Genomic DNA, 21,453 nt, shown 5'->3' with positions numbered 1-21,453 from the left:
CGGCTGCTGTCTGCTATACAAATGATGCTCTCTTTTCACGGTGCCTGGGAGGCCACACCTGCTTCAGGCTGAAGCCGAACGTCTCCTAGTCATCCACCGGCTGCCAGAAACTCATTGACGTGGACCATGGACGTAAATTCTTACAAGAAGTGCATGGCCACAGAAGATGCCGCTGACACTCTGGTGAAGAATGGGAGGGTTACGTGGTCAGACTCCATGGCGGGCGTCACAAACAAGGTTTTCCAGGAGGCAAGGCGTCTCCACCAACGGCTGTGTCTGCCTACCGGTGGGGAAGGGGGCATTCCTGTTATAGCCCAAGGAGAACTGCAGAAAGAGCGCCAATCTGGCTGGTGGAGGGTTCTCAACTTGGTTACTGTGCAAACAGGACAGCAAGGTGTTCTTGGATGGATCCACGGTGCCTCACTGCCTGGGGCCCACAAGAGCCAGCAGACTCTGCAAGCTTCAATCTCTTTCTTTTTAAAGATTTGTTTATTTGAAAGTCAGAGTTACACAGATAGAGAAGGAGAGACAGAGAGAGAGAGAGAGACAGAGAGAGAGGTCTTCCATCCGTTGGTGCACTGCCCAGACGGCTGCAGTGGCCGGAGCTGAGCTGATCCAGAGCCAGGAGCCAGGTTTCCCACGCGGATGCAGGGGCCCAAGACTTGGGCCATCTTCCACTGCTTCCCCAGGCCACAGCAGAGAGCTGCATTGGAAGTGGAGCAGCTGGGACTTGAACCGGTGGCCATAGGGGATGTCGGACCTGCAGGCCGCGGCTCTACCCGCTAAGCCACAGCACCAGCCCCCTCACATTCACATTTCACGTTAGGCAGCATCAGGAGCTCTCCCTTCCGCTAACCGCTGAGAAAAAGTGGGCTTCACTCTCATTGGACGAATGCAGGTCACATGCTTGCCTGGGACCAATCACTGGGGCCAGAGCGACATCACATGCTGATGGGCTTTGGCCTATGACAGTTTGCCTCTGGAGCGAGGGGGTGGGCACAGTCCCAAACTTCCGGTCTGTCCCTCAGAGAAGCCGCGTGCAGCAGGTGTGGCGGCGGCCCTCGCAGGTGCCACTTGTCTGCGTCGGGAGCGCTCTGCGGTGAGTGTTAGCAGGAACCTAAGTAGGTGTTGTCCTAGCCCTTCCGGTCCGTCTGCCCCTTTAGCCTGGCTCATGAGGCCCTCAGGGCGGGTGCTGTGGCGGGCTGGTCCGCACGGTCCGGTGCCCGCGCCTCTCCTCGCTTGGCCAGCCCTGGGTTTCCCTGCGGTCTGTTGAGCTGCGTGCGGATAGAAAGAGCCGGAACTCTGGAGCGCAGGGTGTCTCAGAGACGGGCGGGCCGCGTGTTCTGCCTTTCTTGTCTCCGTTCGGTATTTCCCGGTGGACCCCGCGGTGTGCTGACTGCTGCCCGCCTGGCACCTGAACAGCGAGCGGGTGTGTCCCGGGTAGGTACCCCTGGGGTAGTGTGGTACTGATTTGTGTGTTAACTCCCTTCTGCAAAAGATACCTGGACACTGCTGATGACTAGTGGGAGTCCTAAGGAAACAGCCCTGGAGCTGGATTCTGATGGCGTTGAACTCGCCGTGGGTTCTCAGACAGCCCGTTTGGCCTCTGTGGGCCTCGGTTCTCCCCATCTGTTGAATGGGTGGCTGAGGATGTCTGGTGGGAGGAGAGTGAGTGGATGCGGACGTAGGAGGTGTTGGCTGAGGGCTCCTCCTGCCCCACATTCTGTGATGCTGTGAGTGTGGATGTGTCTGACCCCTTGCACAACGACAAGAAGGCAAGCTTAGAAGTAGGACAGGTCACTTCTGGGAAGTATCCCTTGTAGCTATCCTGCAGCATGGCGGGGGTGGGGGGCCTGCATTGACTGACAGCAGGCGTCAGGAACCCACCTAAACACTGGCATTAATGGTATTGTTGGCACGTCAGGCTTGGAGCCCCTTGAATATGATCTGACTTGATTAGTTTTCCCTCTGCTTTGTTTTTAATGATGATGACACACCCCAGACAGATAAAGACATTTTAATAACACTCTTTAGCAAAACCGTGTTCTGGCACCTGCGTCGTCGTTCATAGCCAAGAGCGCCCATTCCATTTTCAGAGATCACGCAGAGCGAGAGCCGCCGTCGCTTCTAAAGCAAAGTTATGACTGTAATCTCCCTCAATTGCAGCCTAGTCTCATTTGATTTGTGCTCAAGGGTGCTTCAATTGGATTGATTTCTACCCGTTGGACTGTCTCGCTACAGCTGGAAGCCTGAAATGGAACTTACTTTACTGATTCTATCAGGAACCAAATGCATTTGGTAGCTGGAGTGGCCGAGGAATCTGTCTCCAGCTTTGAGAAGAGGCAGGGGAGAGGGTGGGTGGCCGTCAGCCTGAACTTGTCCCACATGGTCCCAGCTCCTCCCGGGTGACAGCAATCCCCAAGCGTCACACGCCTCCTTTTCTTACTTCCTCTCATTGGAAACCAGCAATAACCATTAGGATGAGAAAAAAAGGCTGACAGAGCACTTGTCTGTAGGAAGTCCCTATAATTAGCTGTGTCAATTAGTCAGCATTCTGCCTTGTTCTATTTTTAGCCAAAGACCAGGTATCCTCACTAATACTGTGTCCCCGAATTCCTGTGTGCTGTTCCTTGGCAAAAGTTTGGAGAGCTCCTTTTAACCCGTGATTAAATCAAAAGGATTCGCCCACTCTGTTCCCAGACCCCCGGCCTCTCTGGCCAGCACAGAAGGTCATGCATGGCAGGCTGTTGGCATTGTTCGTGGGGAAGTGGATGACCAGTTAGGCTGCTTGAGCCAGCATCTGCTGGACTTTTTTTTTTTCTTTCTTCTTCTTTGACAATAGAGAAAACAGATGCCAAAGTGGATTTGTATTTGTGAATCTTCTGTCACTTGTCAGGATTATTTTCCTGTTCATCTAAAGTTGTATAACTTCATCCAGAACATTAAGTTCTTAAATAGAGTTTTACTCCCTTGAATCTACAATAAAGGATTTACAAAAGAGGAGAAAGAAAAAGAATTTATGGTGCGTAATGGGGGATGATGGATGAAAGCGTGCAGCCACACAGGCTCTGTGTTTTCAGAAGAGATTTGCAGCGAGGAACCCATCCGGCAGTGCTGTAAAGTATCTCTCTGTCACAGAAGTTCCGGGTGTGGTTTTCTTTCTTCTCCTTTAAAAAATATTGTATTTAGGATTAAGAAAAAAAAAACAACAAGCATATTTCTTCATCGTGCTAGCCGATGAGAAAACTAACAACCCATAAAAAGCTGAACTTCTTGTTTGTGAAAGTGGAGGGGTAGAGAAAGGCAGGTGGAGAAAACTGATTTTTTTCAAATCTGAAGTCACGCTGATCTCGCTTATGTGGATGTGTGTGGAGCAGTCAACTAGGAGAGGTGGTAGAAGTTGTGTATTGGTCAGGATGGGCCCGGTCACACCGTGTAACGAAGGCTCCAGCCTCTGCAGCTAACACCTCTGCCCAGGGCTGCTGGGCTCAGCCCCAGCACTGTGCACGCCATCCTGGCCTTGGGAATTGGGCTTATGGGGTAGCTTCTATCTGGAACACAGCTGGTTCCATCGATGAGGAAGAAGAGAAAGAGAACATGACAGATCACCTGCTGGCTCTCAGAGCTTCTGTCTGGAGGGAACACCTTCGACTTCTCATGTTTCATTGGCCATGCCAGGATAATAAGGTATGTGATTCTCTGACAGCAAGGATCCCAAATTAGAGGACATTCATCTGGCCCCTGAGTGACTATGAGAATGGCCTTCCAGAGCTTGTAGCACAGGGACTTTAACTGATTCAGGTTCCAGTTGCTGCCTCTTGAAACTGGGCCCTGTGTTTCTGCCAAGGCCATTTTTCTGAGGGCTGCTGCTCACCAGTGTCTGTGTGGGGTGGGGATATGAAGACAGACCCATTCGTGGGAGGCAGGGACTTCTCTGTCAGCCAGCTTTGGCACAAGGACTCCCCAACAGCTTTGGCAAATCTTGCTTTGGCTGCACACTGATCTAGGGTGCTTCTGTGGGTCTCTCCCTCTGCTGCAGTCAGTCACACCCGTGTCACGATCTGACCGCTCTCCCTGTCTTCTCTGGCTCCCCTCCTAGTGCCTTTCACCAAAGCATTTCATGTAATCAGGTCCTTGCATGTTTAATCCTTTCCTGGCAGAGTTCACCACAGAGCCCTCTCTGGAAGAAACAAATCCAAATGACTTATGCGTCTCTGGAGTTGTTTGAATGACTTGTACTTGGAAGTAAATGTGAGTGTTTGAAACAATATGTGTATCCTATGGGGGTGGTAGTTAGCCATTCTCCTTAATAGCATTTGACTAACCATACATTCAGATATTCAGATTCTGTGCTGACTTGGTCAGCATCATGGCCTCCTGCTAGTAAGAGGTAGGGCAGCCATGTTTTATAGAAATAATTCACCTCTGCCTAGAGTCTTTGGGCCAGTGTCAAAGACCCAAGGGGCAGTCTAGAGGTGCCAATCACCTGTGTAGTGCTGTTGTGGGAAATGCTCTCAATATAAGCAATGGTGACTGAGGGGGGATCACTCAGAAACTCTGGGGGATTGAACTGGAAGTTGTCTTAGTTTGTGTGCCCCTAGGAACAAAAATACCGAGACGAAGGTTTGGGTGTAAGTAGTTAAATATTTAGGAGGTGATTCCAGGAAGTGCAAGGGAACAGTAGGCAAAGAGATACGGAGGAGAGAAAACTAATAATGAGTGGGTGGGTGGTTGCTGTTCAGACCGCTGGAGCTCAATCGTGTTGGAGAACCTTTGAGAACCTAAGTAGGACTCACCTCAGAGTGTGCCCCTGGAGGAGTTAGAAGCTGGAGAATCCACTCCCCTCTTGGGAGCGAGTCCCCACCCCCAGGGCATTAACCCCTCCACTCTTCTACCTCATGGCTGAGCCAGTACCCAGGGATCCTCAGGTAGAGAAGTCAAAAGGGGTTGGAATGGGGGAGCTCAAGCCACTAGGGACATCTGCAGCTGTGCTGGGTTCAGAGGCGGGCAGCGAGGCGAAAGGGCAGCATTGACAGCAGCTGTGAACACTTGGCGCTCTTTTTTTGTAGGATTCATTTTATTTAGTTGAAAGGCAGAGTTACACACACACACACACACACACACACACACACAGAGAGAATATGAATCTTCCATCTGCTAGTTCACTCTCCAGATGGCCACCTTCTGCGCTTTGCCAGGTGCATCAGCAGGGAGCTTGATGGAGGAGCGGGGACTCGAACCGGTGCCCATACGGGATGCAGGAGGTGAAGGCAGCTGAGCCACAGCACTGGCCCTGGCTGTGAAGACTCCTAAGGAGACAAAGAGCAGGGGATGAATAGACAGGGAAGAGTGTGAGGCAGAAAGCATCCCAGATGAGCAGGAGTGTGGAGAGGCTGGCCTGTGTGCGGGGAGGAGCTGTGAGGCAGAAGCAGATGTGCAGTAGAGAGGACGCAGATACAGTGTGGCTGGTGAGCTGATTGCTGGTTAACCAGGCATGGGAGTGGCGCTTTCTGCCATGGGCACTGTGCAGTGTTGTCCTGTCCATCTGGAGCCTGTAAGGCACGGTCAGGTCAAGACTTTCCACGAGTGGAATCTCTGTGACTCTTATGTTTTCTGATTAGGGATTAGGTCTTTTTTTTTTTTTTTTTTGATAGGCAGAGTGGACAGTGAGAGAGAGAGAGAGCGAGAGAGAGAGAGCGAAAGGTCTTCCTTTGCCGTTGGTTCACCCTCCAATGGTTGCCGCGGCCGGCGCACCGCGCTGATCCGATGGCAGGAGCCAGGTGCTTCTCCTGGTCTCCCATGGGGTGCAGGGCCCAAGCACTTGGGCCATCCTCCACTGCACTCCCTGGCCACAGCAGAGAGCTGGCCTGGAAGAGGGGCAACCGGGACAGAATCTGGCGCCCTGACCGGGACTAGAACCCGGTGTGCCAGCGCCGCTAGGCGGAGGATTAGCCTAGTGAGCCGCGGCGCCGGCTGGGATTAGGTCTTCATTCCAGCTGTAGGAGAGAAACTAGAAGTGGGTTTGCTCCTGAAATGAGTGGGTGTTTATGCAGATTCTCGGGACATGGGTGGAATCTAAGCAAGCAGTACCACTGCCTTCTGAGTGTATGACAGTAACGGGAGACAGAGCTGAGCCCTTTCCAGAAAGAGGACGAGAAAGGTTTTGACTTGGAGCCAGTGTCGTGGCGCAGTGGGTCAAGCCGCCAGTTGCAATGACAGCATCCCACGTCAGAGTGCCAGTTCAAGTCCCGGCTGCTCCGCTTCAGATCCAGCTCCTTGCTGATGTGCCTGGGAAGGCAGCAGATGATGGCCCAAGTACGTGGGCCCCTGCACCCATGTAGGAGAGCCTGATGGAATTCAGGCTCCTGCATTCAGGCTGGGACAGCCCCGGCCCTTGCAGCCATTTAGGGAGTGAACCAGTGGATAGAAGAGCTCTCCGCACCCTTGCTTTTCAAATCATTAAATTAAAAAAAAAATGTGATTTATTAAAGTTTCAGCTTCTCCTCATCCCTGTGTTGGTGCCCTGGCACAAGGCTGGCTGATGCACGGGTTGGGGTGCTCTCACGGCCAGGGGTCCTGCCTTGCTAGTGAGGGAGGGGCAGCCTTTCCCCAGGGGTCTCAGCAGGTGCCAGAGTGACACCGGAGCCCTGTGTGTGTCTCTCTCTTAGGCTGCCCGAGAGCCTGCTGTCTCAGGTCCTCGCTATTGTGGGGTCCAGGTTGGTGTGGGTCTCTCATCAGGGATGGCTGAACTTTGCAGAAGCAAACATCCCAGGCCCAAGTAATACACAGACCCTTTTATAAATATTTATTTAGAAAGGTGGAGCAACAAGCAGAGACAGAGGGAGGGAGGGAGGGAGGAAGGGAGGGAGAGAGAAAGAGAGAGAGAGAGAGAACTTTTATCTATTGTTTATTCTCCAGATGGCCACAACAGCTAGGGCTAGACCAGGCTAAAGCCAGGAGCCAGGAACTCCTTCTGTGTATCCCACGTGGGTGGCAGGTAGCAAGCATCTTGGCCATCCTCTTCTGCCTTCCCAGGTGCATTAGCAGGGAGCTGGATTGGAAGCAGAACGGCCAGCATACTGCCCCAACACTGACCCTTCGAATATCTGATGAGGGGTGGGTACTGTGGCGCAGCAGGTTAAGCCCGTACTTGGGACATCCCCATCCCATATTGGAGCACCTGGTTTGACTCTTGGATACCCCCATGCTTCTGACCCATCTGCCTGCTAATGTACTTGGGAGGCAGCAGGTGATAGTCCAAGTACTTGTTACTACCACCCACTTGGGAGACCCAGGTGGAGTTCCTAGCTGCTGGTATGGGCCTGGCCTAACCCCGGCTGTTGTGGGTATTTGGGGATTGACCCAGTGGAAGGAAGATTTCTCTTTCTTTCTCTCCCTTTCAAATAAATTAAATAAAAATTTTTAAAAATATGTAAATAAGTAATATACCTAGTTAAAAGGTAAGATGTAAAGTTAGTTACCGGAATGGGAACAGTCTTATTTAGCCAGGATATATTATTCAACTTTGTATTTAAGGTCTGCAAACTTCAGCTACTCTAGGGAATGGTTTGAAGACCCATTTGAAGCAAAGTGAAATTTGTTTGCCGGGGGTAGGGGTGACTGAGGACTCCCTGCCCCATCCAGATTGCCCTGGAGATCAATCCAATGACAGCATCAATGACAGTCCTTCCCCAAGTGCAGCACTGCACCATGAAAACCTCCCATGCTGCCAGAATCCATTCTCTCTTCTATCAAAGTGTGCCTTGCAGGGGCGCATTCTCTGGGATCTTTCCTGAGATGCCCAGGCTGGGAGTGGCTTGCTGTACGCCTCTGGGTGGGATACTGGCTTTTCCTGGAGAACACTTGAGGATGCTGCCCGTGGAGCCAGCGGTGCCAACGCTTTATGGGGGAGTCGTTCTGTGAAACAGGACTGGGCGGTCGGAATCATCAGACAGCGACACAGAGAAGATAAAGCCTCTGTTAGCCCAGTGGGACTCTACAGGACAGAGACTGCCATTGGGGAGCCATGTGCAGTGGGGGCAATGCCTAGGTCCTGTGCCACCATTTTGCCCAGTCATTGGCTGGGAGCCACGCCTACAAGGGCACAACCTTGGCTTAAAGGTGCAGGCAGACTCCAAAGATGTTAACAGCTGGAAGAGACAGCTCCCTACATTCCTTGAAGATGCGTAGTGGGTCCTTTTGTGGAAAGGGATCCGAGAGAGCATCTGTAGGACTAGCCCACTAACTTAACCAGAGAAAAGACTGTCTAGTGGTGGAGCTCTTAAGGCCTGTGCTGGGCTAAGCAGGCAGCAAGGTTTTGCATTTATGCGTATTCTTGTAGGGCCTGCTTTGTGATGGAGGCTTTCACAAAGCATGTGATTCTTGGAGCAAAAGGAGAGAGAGATGGCGTTTTTGTTACTCCTTTCCCCACTCGTCTTTGTCTATTGTTTGGTTGGCTTGCTTGGCAGAATGTTTAAATCCCACTTATCTTTCAAGGCTCGGTTCAGGATTGTCATGGTGACAAAATATTTGAAATTGGGTCTCTCCCAGAAAATCAAGGCTTTTTTGAAAGCCTGCACATTCACTTCACAGGTGCTGGACACCTTGTACATTTTCCATAGGTAGACTTGGCTCTGGTTTTGCTTTTCTTTTTGTTTGGTCTTGCGAGCCCCTAAATGTATTTTGTCTGTTTCCCGATGCAACTGCTTTTTAAACTTCAACAGATCCACAGCTCACTGTGGCAAGGTGAGGTCCCCGCGCTCCTGTTAGACCTATGTGGGCTTTCCTGGGTCAGGTCTCCACACTTCAGGGAGCAAACTCCCTACTCTACCTTGACACACCTTATCATGTTTCTCTCCTTATTCTGCAACAGAAGATTCCCAATGAAGTTTCTTTTCATTTTGGTAAGGATTTACTTATTTATTTGAAAAGCAGAGTTACACACACACACACACACACACACACAGAATCTTCCATCCGCTGGCTTACTCCCCAAATGACCACAACAGTGGGACTTGGTCTGGGCTGAAGCCAGGAGTCTCACACTCCATCCAGTCTCCAGCAAGGGTGGCAGGGTCCCAAGTACTTGGGCCATCATTTGTTCCCGCCCTGGTACATTAGCAAGGAGCGGGATCAGAAGGGGAGCAGCCAGGACTTGAACCGGTGCTCCAGTATGGAACGACAGTGTCTCAGGTGGCAGCTTAATCTACTCTACACCAACACTGGCCCGCAGAGGAGTTTTTTTTTTTTTTTTAAGATTTACTTATTTATTGTTTGAAAGTCAGAGTTACGCAGAGAGAGAAGGAGAGGCAGAGAGAGAGAGAGAGAGAGAGAGAGAGAGAATGAGAGAGGTCGGTCTTCCATCCGCTGGTTCACTCCCCAGTTGGCTGCAATGGCCAGAGCTGTGCTGATCTGAAGCTAGGAGCCAGGAGCTTCTTCCAGGTCTCCCTCATGGATGCGGGGGCACAAGGACTTGGGCCATCTTCTACTGCTTTCTCAGGCCATAGCCGAGAGCTGGACAGGAAGTGGAGCAGCCAGGTCTTGAACCAGCGCCCATATGGGATGCCAGCACTGCAGGCGGCAGCAGCTTTACCCACTAAGCCACAGCACTGGCCCCAGCAGAGGAAGTTTCTCTTTTGAAAAAAAAAAAAAAAATACTCCTGTACCTTTTTGCTTTCCATGGCAGACAACACTTGCCTACGATGGCCCAACAATATATCCCATCCTAGACCTTTGCCGCTCCCCCATTCAGAAGTGGAGTCTAGTTTCCTTCCCGTTGAATGTGGGTAGGTTTGTCACTGCTTCTTGAGTAGAAGCTGGTGAAAAGGACGCATTGGGACTTCTAAGGCCAGCTTAGCTGAGGCCCTACACCCTTGTGATACCGAGAGTCATTGGCACTTGGGAATCCAGCCACCGTGCTATGTAGGAGACCAAGGGTCCCTCGGAGATGGCTCAGGGGGAGAGGAAGAGAGACCCCCGGCTCTCCAGGCTGGCGGGGCTTCCAGCACACCTCGAGTGCGTCATTCCTGTCTTGAAGGGACCCTCAGCACGGCTGCCTTGGCTGAAGACATACCAAACACAGCTAAGCCGTCCTTGCGGGTGCTCTTGGGAATGGTTTGTTACCCAACAGTTGTGACCTGAACACCATCCCTCTGTGGTCCCCTCATGGATGCCTTATTGCTGCCCCTCTCATGATTGGGATGATGGGGAGTTTTGTCAGGTTTTGCTGTGCCGTGATCCCAAGGAAAGGATTCACGTAGTTACGATGAGCACTCAGGGTCCTTTTTCATGGTCCTTCTCTTCTGAGCGGCTCTACCGTGAATACTCACATTTTTTACCTTTTCTAGATTTCTGTGACAGTCTGACACCTAGGAACACTCGTCTCTCATCTCTGCTTCTTCCAGGATTTTCCAGACTGGGTTCTAGAGAGCCCTGCTCCCAGAACATTAACAGGTTTGCTGCAAATAGACGAATTAGTCTGAGCAACATTGACTACTTTAAATTCTCTTGGAGACGGATGATGCTCATTAGCAACGGAGAGCCTTGCAGCGAAGAGACAGGCTTCAATTATTTACCCATTCAAACTGCATTTCTGGAGCACCTATTCTGATTCAGAGTGTGCGGTGCTGGGGCTGCAGCAGCGAACACACACACACGTGGTTCTACCGGAACAGTCTTGCAGGGAACACAGCTAACCTGGAGTATGAATGGAATGACTGCTGTGAGGGAAGGACCTGGACCACAGCAGACAGTGGTGGGGGAACCCACATGCGAGTGACAGGAGGAAGTGACATTAGGCTGAGACTTGGTGTCGGCGAGCTGACAAGTGGGTGTTCTGGGCAGAAAATCAGCATGTTCCGAGGCCAGGAGACAAGGTTGGCCGTGGAGGCGATGAGCGAGAAGGAGAGCGTCGTGAGTGTCAGACTGGTCCTTTGCAGTAGGTAGTTGGCTGTGCTAGGGAAGTCAGCCAGGAAGGGGACCCTGATCACGTGTGGTTGTAAGGACACACAGTGACAGAGAGGCCGGGAGGACCACGCCAAACATTTACGTGAAGCAAATGAGATTCCAGCGCTGTAGGTCTGGAGTGGGACCGAGACTGGGAATTCTGCTATCTCGCAGGTGGTGCTAAGGTGTGAGAAGTGGGAGCGGCAACCCCTCCCTCAGGTCACTTCCTGCTTCCCTGCTCTTACCAGGTTCCCGCTCCCAGTGGTCTGAAACAGGTCACCCAGCTCTGCTGCCTTTCCCTAAGGTCATTGCACCTCAGATAATCTCCCGCTTCTCTTCGGCCTATCTCCAGCCTCAAGCCCAGTGGATGGTTGTAGTTCTAGAATTTCTCTTGCCACGATTTAGCTAATTTTCATTGTGATAATTAAATTCCATACTTCACAGCTCAGAAAGGGAGCTTTGTGGAATGCTGGTGATAAGAACGCCCCAGAGGAACTCTTCCTGGGATGCTTGTTTGCTCAGAACAGAGAGCGAATAGCAGAATGTGTGGTCATCTTGGCTAAGGGGAGACTAGCTCGTGGTGCACCCACCCCAAGTGCCCCTAGAGAGAAACATGGAGTGAAGGCTGCGGCCCTCTCCACTTGTCGTTTGCTGGGACTCATCTGGGCGCCTCCAGAATGGCCGCCTCTAGAATGGCCGCTGTTACTTTCTGCAGCTGTTCAGTTCATTCCGGCTCCCCTCCTGCGAGAGGCAGGCTCAGACAAGGCGGCAGGAGGCAGGGACTCAGGCTCTATCGTGCCTGTCACCTTGCGCCTCAATTTACCTTTAATTACCTGTGGTCCTGGTTTCTGGGAGGCAGGGAGCAGGCTAAGGCCCTCCTTTGCTGGATGAGGCTGACATACAACGCATCTTCTGTGCCTGAGAACTGGCGCAGTAGCAGCTGGGAGTGAAAGATCCCAGAGTGAGTTCGTATGATCTCAGAGTTAGTATGATCTGTCTACTCCAAGGTCTCGTGAATTAACTCGTTGCTATTCTAGTATTTATCCAGACTTCATTCACATTCTTTTTTTAAAAAAGATGTATGTATATATGTATGTATGTATGTATTCCAAAGGCAGAGAGCGGGAGAGGCAGAGAGATCTTCTGTCTGCAGGTTCACTCCCCAAATGGCTGCAGATCCAGGACTGGGCAAGGCTGAAGCCAGCAGCCAGGAACTCCACCCAGGTCTTCCACGTGGGTGACAGGGGCGCAAGGACTTGGGCCATCAACTACTGCTTTCCCACTCGTGTCACCAAGGAACTGGATTAAAAGTAGAGCAACCGGGAGTTGAACCTGCACTCCAGTGTGGGATGCCAGCCTCATAAACAGTGACTGAACCCACTGTGCCACAACACTGGCTCCTCCATCTGGCCATCTGTTAATTAGTTACCCATTTCCTGGAGCTACTTGTCCAAAGTGAGGTGGGGATTCAAGTGGAGGTGTATGACGTTGTTTGAGAAGGTGTACACAGATGAACAGATTTTTATTTTAGGGGTCACATATTTTAATGAATATTAAAAGGCACAGCTATTAAATCTGTGATTTCATGTATTCTATTTCTTAACATAAGGTCAGATATAATGAATCTTTGCTATTAAGTCAATGTAAAGAAACATAATAATGTATAGGTGATAAGGAGATACGGAAAAAAAAAATCCTCAAGTGGTATGTAAAGTATGGAGTCCTCGGGGATTCACCAGTAACAATTTCAAATGTTCCCGTAAGAGAGCTGCTATTTGATGGAGAGTATTTATTTAACACACATTGATCATGAGGAGCGTGATAGAACTTTTGCTCAGAGGCGCTCACCAGAAAACAGACCCCTAAACAAACAACCACCAGCTAATGTTTACCTGAGCTGATCATGCGCAGGAGCTCTGCGGATGAGTGATCTCGGTTCGTTTGCTCAGGAATGCTCACACATGCTGGACGGTGCTTGGCTTCACAGTTGTGGAAACTGAGCCCTGTGGAAGGAAGTAGCCGAGGGGGCTTGAGCCAGGTGGTGTGGCTTGTTCCTGCCGTCTCAGCAGGGTATCCACAGGAACAAGAGATGGCAATGGGAAAGGCAAGAAAAGTACCTTGTGGGGGCTGCCAGGTGCAATGCATTGTAGGTTCAACTCCCTCCTGCAGTGCCGGCATCCATATGGACGCCGGTTTGAATCCCAGCTGCTCCACTTCTGATCCAGCTCTCTGCTATGGCCTGGGAAAGCAGGAGAAGATGGCCCAAGTCCTTGGGCCCCTGCACTGTGTGGGAGGCCTGGAGGAAGCTCCTGGCTCCTGGCTTCTGATTGGCACAGCTCCAGCCATTGCAGCCAGTTGGGGAGTGAGCCAGTGGATGGAAGACCTCTCTCTCTCTCTGCCTCTCCTTCTCTCTCTGTGTAACTCTGACTTTCAAATAAATAAATCTTAAAAAAAAAAGAAAGAAAGAAAGAAAGAAATGACTCACAATGCATGGTTAAGGTTATCTCATTACTTGTTTCATCTATTTAATATTTTTTAATTTATTTATTTCTAGGAGATAAATTAGATGGTCATTATCAGCCAGAATCCCCATTCTTTGCTTTGCTTGCTGAAAGCTAGCATTATGAAGATGCAAGATGCTTTCTGGGGGAGTGGGCGGTGGGATCAGCATTTGGCTATCACCCAGCCTGCCTTCTAGCTTCTCCTTGCCACATAGAATTCTGTGTACCTTGTATTTAAACAATGGGACAGCACAATGAGGAGCTGGACCCACTCTCGTCTCTGCAATTAGCGCAATCTGTTGGAGCCTGGTGTATAAGCCTTTCCTTCGTTTATAGTGTGTGTATTGGTTATGTGCTTCTGAAATTTGTGTAATAAAACATGGGAGCTCAAGTAATTTCTACCTACTTGAATATACTATGTGACATTTAGAAGAAAAAAGAATGAAAACTTTTAAAATTGGATGCAGTACTGTTGAATACAAAGTGTTCAGACTTGAAAATCAATAGATTATGTGATGCATAAATACTATAGGTTTAAAAATGACATCTGAGATTTGATCATTTTGAATCCACTTATAAGACAAAACAGATGGGGCAGGCAGTTTTGGGTTATCAGCTTAAATATAAAAAGTAGTTTGAGCCAGTGCTTTCTTAAATCTGGTAGGATTGATGAAGAAAAAGGGACAGTTTTCAAATAATTTTTTCAAGTTTACCATGTATTAGCAATTTAAAATTTCAGTCTAGGATAATTCCAGGCTAAATCCAGGCCCCCTCTCAAGGCCAGTGCTGCCTGGTAGAACAATGGTAGGAGGTACATGTTAATTTACATCTTCTAGTAGCCATTTTAAGAGAAAGTAAGAAAAAACAGGTGAAAATAATTTTAGCAAGATTTAATTTAAACCAATTACCTAAAATAATTCTAAAAAGTCATCTAAATAAAATTTTTGCAATGAGATATTTTCCATCTTGGTATATGAGGTCTTCGACATGCAGTGTGTATTTTATACCTGGAACATATCCCAGTTTGTAGGGGGCATTGTAATGGACAGTGCAGGTCTAGGCAAAATTGGAAAGCATAGTTTAATTGCATCACGTGTCAATTAAATTTATGCAAATTCAAATGCAGGTTTTAGTCCCCATCCAAAAAAGAAAATCATTTAAATATTATAGGTTATTTCGTCTATGTTGAGCTCTGTATGTTCCTATCTGGACTGAGTGAAGTGTCACAGAGGTAAATCTCTCTTTCCTACTTGTCCTGGATCCCCACATGCCTCTCATAATACACACCTCTTCCTATATTGCATATTTTTTTTGTTTAAATGTATGCATTGTTTCTTTCAGCATGGCCTCTAACATAAGCCAGCTGCTTCTTCTGGCACTTGATTGAAGAAATAGTCATGAATTCTACCACTGGGTCATGTGGGGGAGGGTGTATCTGGTTTCCAATATGGAGCAAGTAAGTATAGCTGCAGTGAATCTGGACATCAAGGTTCAAGAAAGAGCAATTCCTATACATTATGGGCAATTTGATGGGCTTTTAAGGAGTTTCCAGGGTAATTTTGACTTTGTGTTTGTCATCTTATGGAAAGAATAACTAGTCAAAGCTGTTGCTTCACTGTAGTAAAAGGGTAATTTACCACCAGGTCATCTGTTGGCTAGACCTGGTCTCCTTCTGGCTCCACTCTCACCCCGCAGACACGCAGGCTGAGTCCCTAGGTGAGGGGTGTCCCACGCTCAGACCTGCCCCGTCTGCTCCCCGTCTTGCCTCATCCAAACTCAGCTTCTCCTGTCTCATTCGCTGAGCCCTGCTTCCTCTGCACAACAGCTGGCCATGTTGATGGAGAACTGGTCCTGTGGATGCTTACTCCTGGTCTAAGGGAGGGCTTGTGTGGGGAGCCCAAACCTGGACAGACAGCAGTCTTTCTTTAAAGGAAAGCCTTTGAAAGCAGGAATCAAGTTGGATGACTCTTCATGCGGTTTCAGAGTTACCCCTGGACGGAGGTGCTGGAGCTCATACCGCTGAATCTTACTGTTAAATGCTGGTTGGAGCATGTGTACAACAAAGTCAAGGTGTTGCAACTCAACTTTGTTATTATAAAAACTCCTTCTCTAGATTTTGCCTTATTATGTTTTCCTTGAACTTTCTGCCAAATTTTCCTGAAAATGTGACATTACAGACAGGAGTCGCCTAGGAAAAGATCCTTTACTTTTAAGGCTATTTATCTTCACAAGCACTAAAATAATAATCTGTAATGTCTTTAAGAGAGTTTTAATAAGTGAATACATTTAGCTTTTATTTTAGTATGAATTTATCTGTCGACTGTAACTGGCATTTTTATAGCTTTCTGAGCTTATGCAAATGTAGTTGTGTATCAAAGTTAATATAGATTTCAGCCTTTTGTATTAAAAATTGAAAATTAACAATGCATTTCAGTGGCACAGGGAATTAAAAAGGTATCTTTTTCTTTATAAAAATTGAAAATCATTGCATCTTTTAATAGAGAGTAAATGAATGAAATTGCCTTTTAATATAGCATAAATTTGACATTTTCATTATTTTTCTCCATATGTGGTATCTCTGATAGCTCCCTTGACATTAGGATGATGTCACCTTGGGTTAGTAATTAAATCTGGTTCTGAGAACCTGTGTTTCCCACTGGAATACAAGTTTCTCAAGGTTGGCTGCAGGTCTCCATACTTGTATTCTTGGCATCTAGCACAGAGTAGGCCTATAGTGTAAATGCTGAGCCAACATATAACACTGGGTCTGTCAGGACCAGAGAGCCATGACGTGCAGAAATAAGAAGGCTGGTAATAAGAGTCCCTTAATATGAGGTATGCTTGAACAAGGGAGGGGCCAGTGTCTGGTGAGCGTCTGCTGTGCCAGGCATTCTGATGGTTATTGTCACAACACAACTGCATCACTGTACTAGGCTAAGGTCTGTGGGGATATGCGTATCAGCTCTTTAAGAGCAGAGGACAGTCCAAGTCCTATTGGCAGCTAAGTCAGCTACAATGAGAAACCATACACAAAGGATTTCTAGGTCTTTGTTGGTGCTTCCTTTATCTCAAGAGTTTTCCGGGATGGGGAATGACCTTGTGTTGTTTCCCAGGTTCACTCTGATGGGATTTGCCTTTTAATAGTCTCTTAACTATTGTTCACGTCTTCCTGGTTCATTTTCAGAGTCATTTCTGGCCTAAGCAAGAAGTGCTCTTTCCAAGAACCTCAGGTCAGGGTCACAAACATCTAAAATTTCTCTAGAGTCTTCTGGAGTATGGTTTCCGTTGTATGGAGACCACCATCAAATCCAGCCAAGGTGGCAGTTTACCCGATCTCTCTGTGTCAATGAGAATTCCAGTACCTAAACTGTAAGTTTAGAATGAATTGAGCTTATTTATATGCAGACTGGTGGCACACTGTGTCAGTAATCCATTCCCATAATAATGCTGTGTAGCAAACAACCCCAAAATGTCAGGTGCACATAACAGAGTTTATTGTTACTGGGTTGGAGTCAGCTGGGGCTGGCTGCATGGTTCTCTTGGTTTGCATTGGGCTTGCCCATATGTCTGGCTTGTCTAGCTGTCAGCTGGTTGGTTTTCAGCTGCCTTTTGACTCAGGCCCATGTCACTCATTCTTTCAGGCTAGACTGGGCATTTTCCCATGGTGGTGCAGAGGTTTAAGAGAGCAGCTTCAGTGTGCAAGCCCACTGGAAGGCCCGTGCCTCTGGTACACCTGCGAAACCACATGAACACAGGGTTGACAGAATGCAGCATCCGAGAGTGGCACCCTGCCCCTGGAAGGAGGCACAGCAAAGTTGTGACAAAGGATACAAGGAGCAGAGAAGCACTGGGGACATTCTGCAACATTCCGCAATCAGTGGTTTAAAGAAACAGCTCTCCAACTTGGGGCTATGTGGCATCCGAGCTCCCTTCCCATGTTTGAGATATTCCCTATCTCATGGTCTCAGTGAGAGGCTGAGCCCATCTTCTATAAGAAAGGAAAAAGAGCCAAGCTTCTTGCTTTCCATGTCCTCTGTACCTACAAGAAGCACCACGTGACCTGGATATTCTGATATATTTGCCTGGACCTGGGATGCAGAGACACATGGCGAATCCACCCCGGTGGTGGTGGCAGTGATGGAGGGATGTGTATCCTCAGGCAGTGAGTGCTGGTGGGGGCCAGCTGGGTTTGATTCCATCAGTGGATCTCTTGTGTTACTCCCTAGTATCAGCCCCTTTGTTGAGTGGTTCTGCAGTTCCTGTCTCTGTAGAGGCTGAGTCTACTTCCCCACCCCTTAAACATAGGCTCATCTTGTAATTTGCTTTGGCCAATAAAATGATAATGCTGCCAGATCCAAGGATGGACCTGGGGAGGTATTGGGTGCCTTTCTGATTTCTTTGCCATAACCGTGAGAACAGGATTGGTCTAGACTGTAGGAGGGTGTCATCCCAGTCACCCCAAGTAAGGTCAGCCTAAGAAAGCCAATGATGGTTGGTCGGCACAAAACCCCATGAATGGGTCAGGAGAGATTTCAGAGCTGTGTACCAGCCTGAGTGGCCCTAGCCACATGAGCAGTGAACACTTAGTATCATATATCATACTTAGGGGCTGCTACTGATTGTTTGTTGGACAGCATTATTGTAGAAATGGGTGGCTGCTACCATGTGTGCCGGGCTGGACCAGGTGTGTGGTGGGATTTTCAGTAGGTCTGGCTGCCTGGAATCTTTTCCTTTCTTTCCAATTCCAGAGCCTGGTCCCCTAAAATTCTTTTTTTTTTTTTATTTGACAGATAGAGTTAGACAGTGAGAGAGAGAGAGAGAGAAAGGTCTTCCTTCTGTTGGTTCACTCCCCAAATGGCCGCTACAACTGGAGCTACGCCGATCTGAAGCCAGGAGCCAGGTGCTTCCTCCTGGTCTCCTATGCGGGTGCAGGGGCCAAGCACCTGGGCCATCCTCCACTGCCTTCCTGGGCCACAGCAGAGAGCTGGACTGGAAGAGGAGCAAGCAGGACTAGAACCTGGTGCCCACATGGGATCCCGGCGCCACAGGTGGAGGATTAACCAAGTGAGCCATGGTGTCGGCCACTGGAATTCTTGACAATTATGAAACCCTTCAGTATCTTCTCAGCAAATTCCCTTTGTGCTTATGTCAGCTAGCACCAATTCTGTTTCCCACACTAAGGACTCAGTAGTACAATGTAAATACCTTGTTGTCCTCTCACTTCTGCTTGAGTCTGAGCTGCTACTTATCTTCCTGAACTTGTTTCGTTCCTGAATTGAACAGCACCTACACTCTGTCTTCTACGAGAAGCCTCTTCTGACTCATTGGGAAGGGCCACTTTCCCTGCTGTCTTCTCTCCTTTGTGTGGCGATATCCTTGTCACTTCACTTGTCACTGCCTGCCGCCATACTTATTCAGCAATGGTGGAACAGCTACCATTGTTCCTCCTCAAGTGATTCGCCGGCTCATGTTCGCAGAATGGCTTGTTCATGCCGACAGGGCCTATCCTAGAGAATCAGTGCACAGTGGCACGGATGGTGTTGCCTTAGCTGTTCAGTTGATTCAGGTGGTTAGGTTAGCTTTTGGCTGGTGGTGAGTAATTCAGATGTTGGAGGGAGATAGGCAGCTAGCTCCTTTTCAGAGAGGTTGCCTGAACTGAGCCTTTTCTCAGGCTTCTTTTATTAGACTCTAAGAAGTCCTTTGGGAGCAGTGGCGTATTGGAAAGAGAGGGGAGCTGGGAGCCAAAGGACTGAGTGTGCATCCTGGCTCCCTGCCTTGGGTAAGCGGCTTAGCCTCTCTCAGCTCCAATCTCCTCATCTCTAGGGTAGGGATAGAAACCAGTACCACTGTGCTCATTGGTCAGAGTTGCTGTGACAGCTTAAAGCAGTACTACTTGTGAGTGTGATTTATCAACTGTAAAGAACTGTACAAACAAGGAAGTAATCACAGGTTCTGCGTTGGGGTCTTTTGACCCCAGATTCACTCGTGGGCGAGGCCAGGACAGGAAGAGAAGCCTGCGGAAGCCAGAAGTCTATGATCAGTGTTCTTGGGTAATTGTGATAAATTTGTACGTTTATTATTTGTCCCAGTTCTCAGCACTCAGCTCCTAAAGCCTTTGGAATTTTCTAGGTGGTAGGAACACTTTGGGTCTAATGAAACCATTCTTATTGGGCTCCTAGGTAGCTTCAGGTTGGTGGTTGGTTAGAGAGACCAGTCACATGATCAAAGGGTTGGAACTTTTTGCCGCATTCTCTCACCTCCAGAGAGCAGAAAGAAATTGGATTTTTTTTTATTATTATTATTTTTGACAGGCAGAGTGGACAGTGAGAGAGAGAGACAGAGAGAAAGGTCTTCCTTTGCCATTGTTCACCCTCCAATGGCTGCCGCGGCTGGTGCGCTGCAGCCGGCGCACCGCGCTGATCCGATGGCAGGAGCCAGGTACTTCTCCTGGTCTCCCATGGGGTGCAGGGACCAAGGACTTGGGCCATCCTCCACTGCACTCCCGGGCCATAGCAGAGAGCTGGCCTGGAAGAGGGGCAACCGGGACAGAATCCGGCGCCCCGACCGGGACTAGAACCCGGTGTGCCAGCGCCGCAAGGTGGAGGATTAGCCTAGTGAGCCGCGGCGCCGGCCAGAAATTGGATATTGAGCTAATCATCAATGGCCAGTGAGCTAATTGATCATGCCTGTGTAATGGAGCCTCCATAAGACTCCTAAACAATTGTGTTCAGAGAATGTCAATGTTGTATACATTGAAGTGCATGAGAGTGAGGCACCTGTAGACAGTGTGGAGGCACCATGCCCCCCCCCCCCCACGCCTACCTGATGCATCTCTTCCAGTTGGCTGTTTCTTAGTTATTGGCCATTTTAGAAACTCGGTGAACCCGAGGTGTTTAACGTTGCGGCAGTCTTGGAGAACTGAGCTCTTAAACTGTGCAGTCTTCCAGGTGGTTAGTTTCAGAATGGAATTGAACTGTAGGATATGCGGTTGGTGTTCTGGGGGCTGGAGAACTGGTTGGTCATAGGAAAATAAGCATGTTTGTAGTAAAAAGAATGCTGAGTGGTGCATTCTCAGTCCTGGCCAGGAACCGGTAGTCATCGACTTACGCTCTCTAGGCTGGCAGACAGGGTTGAGGGGTCACAGTGGGAGTCAGGACATAGCCCGGGGCAGTTCCAGCTGGCACTGCTTTAATAAGAAGGCCAGGAGAGAGGGCTACTGAAGAGCAAGCCTTCAAAATGTGGTATGGATACAGGAGTTATAGAGGGCTTATATCAGTCAGGAGTGGCTCTAGGGCGTGAGAAATAGAGACTTGAAGTGTAGCAGCTTTAACAATCATTAGAAGTTTTATTTTTCTCCTCTACACAGAAGTCTGGAAGTAGGCAGTTGAGGGCTAGAGTGACACCTCCATGATCAGAGACTCAGGCTTCTAGAAATCCACTTTGCCCCTTCTTACAATGTGATCCTTTCTTCCGAGTTGCTGAGACACCAGCCGTCACGTCTGTCTCAGGCTGGATGAATGGGACAGGGTGCATCCCAGCTGAGTCTTTGCCTCATTGAAGGCCTTCTCAGAAAACACCGTCTAACAGCTTCTGCTCACATCATGTTTGTCAAGGAAAATTGTAATTGTGCCTTTCTGGCTGGTCGCATTGTCACCCCAAGATAGAACTGGCATTCTGTTAGTGAGGAGGAAGAAGAGAGTGGGTACAAGGGGGCAATTGGTTGTCTCTCGCACAAGAGTCTTATTGCTGACACCCCAATGTCATAATGCGCAGACCTAGGAGGGGAAATGAATATCTGGTGAAGAATCTGGATTTGGAGCTGGTGTTGTGGCGAACTGGGTTAAGTTGCTGCTTGCAGTGCCCACATCCATATCACAGCTTTGATTTTTGTTCCACCTACTCCGCTTCCAACCCAGCTCCCAGGAGACAAATATTATTATTATCTCCATTTTACAGATAAGGAAACTTGTAATCAATATCTTGAGTAAATATCTCAAGGTCACACAGC

The 21,453-nt window shown here is 48.9% G+C and overlaps 1 long non-coding RNA gene across 1 annotated transcript in view; it reads left to right on the top strand.

The window, feature by feature from the left end:
• Positions 1–1,014: 1,014 nt before the first annotated feature.
• Positions 1,015–21,453, top strand: part of LOC138849406 (uncharacterized) — a 294,363-nt gene continuing 273,924 nt past the window's right edge. The window contains exon 1 of the long non-coding RNA XR_011388232.1: positions 1,015–1,099. This is a non-coding gene — a long non-coding RNA (uncharacterized lncRNA). The remainder of the gene's footprint in view (positions 1,100–21,453) is intronic.

Source organism: Oryctolagus cuniculus, chromosome 4 (assembly GCF_964237555.1).
Source record: "Oryctolagus cuniculus chromosome 4, mOryCun1.1, whole genome shotgun sequence".
Lineage (NCBI taxonomy): Eukaryota > Metazoa > Chordata > Mammalia > Lagomorpha > Leporidae > Oryctolagus > Oryctolagus cuniculus.
The sequence above is the reverse complement of the archived record's forward strand: the minus strand, read 5'-3'. Positions and strand labels throughout refer to the sequence as shown.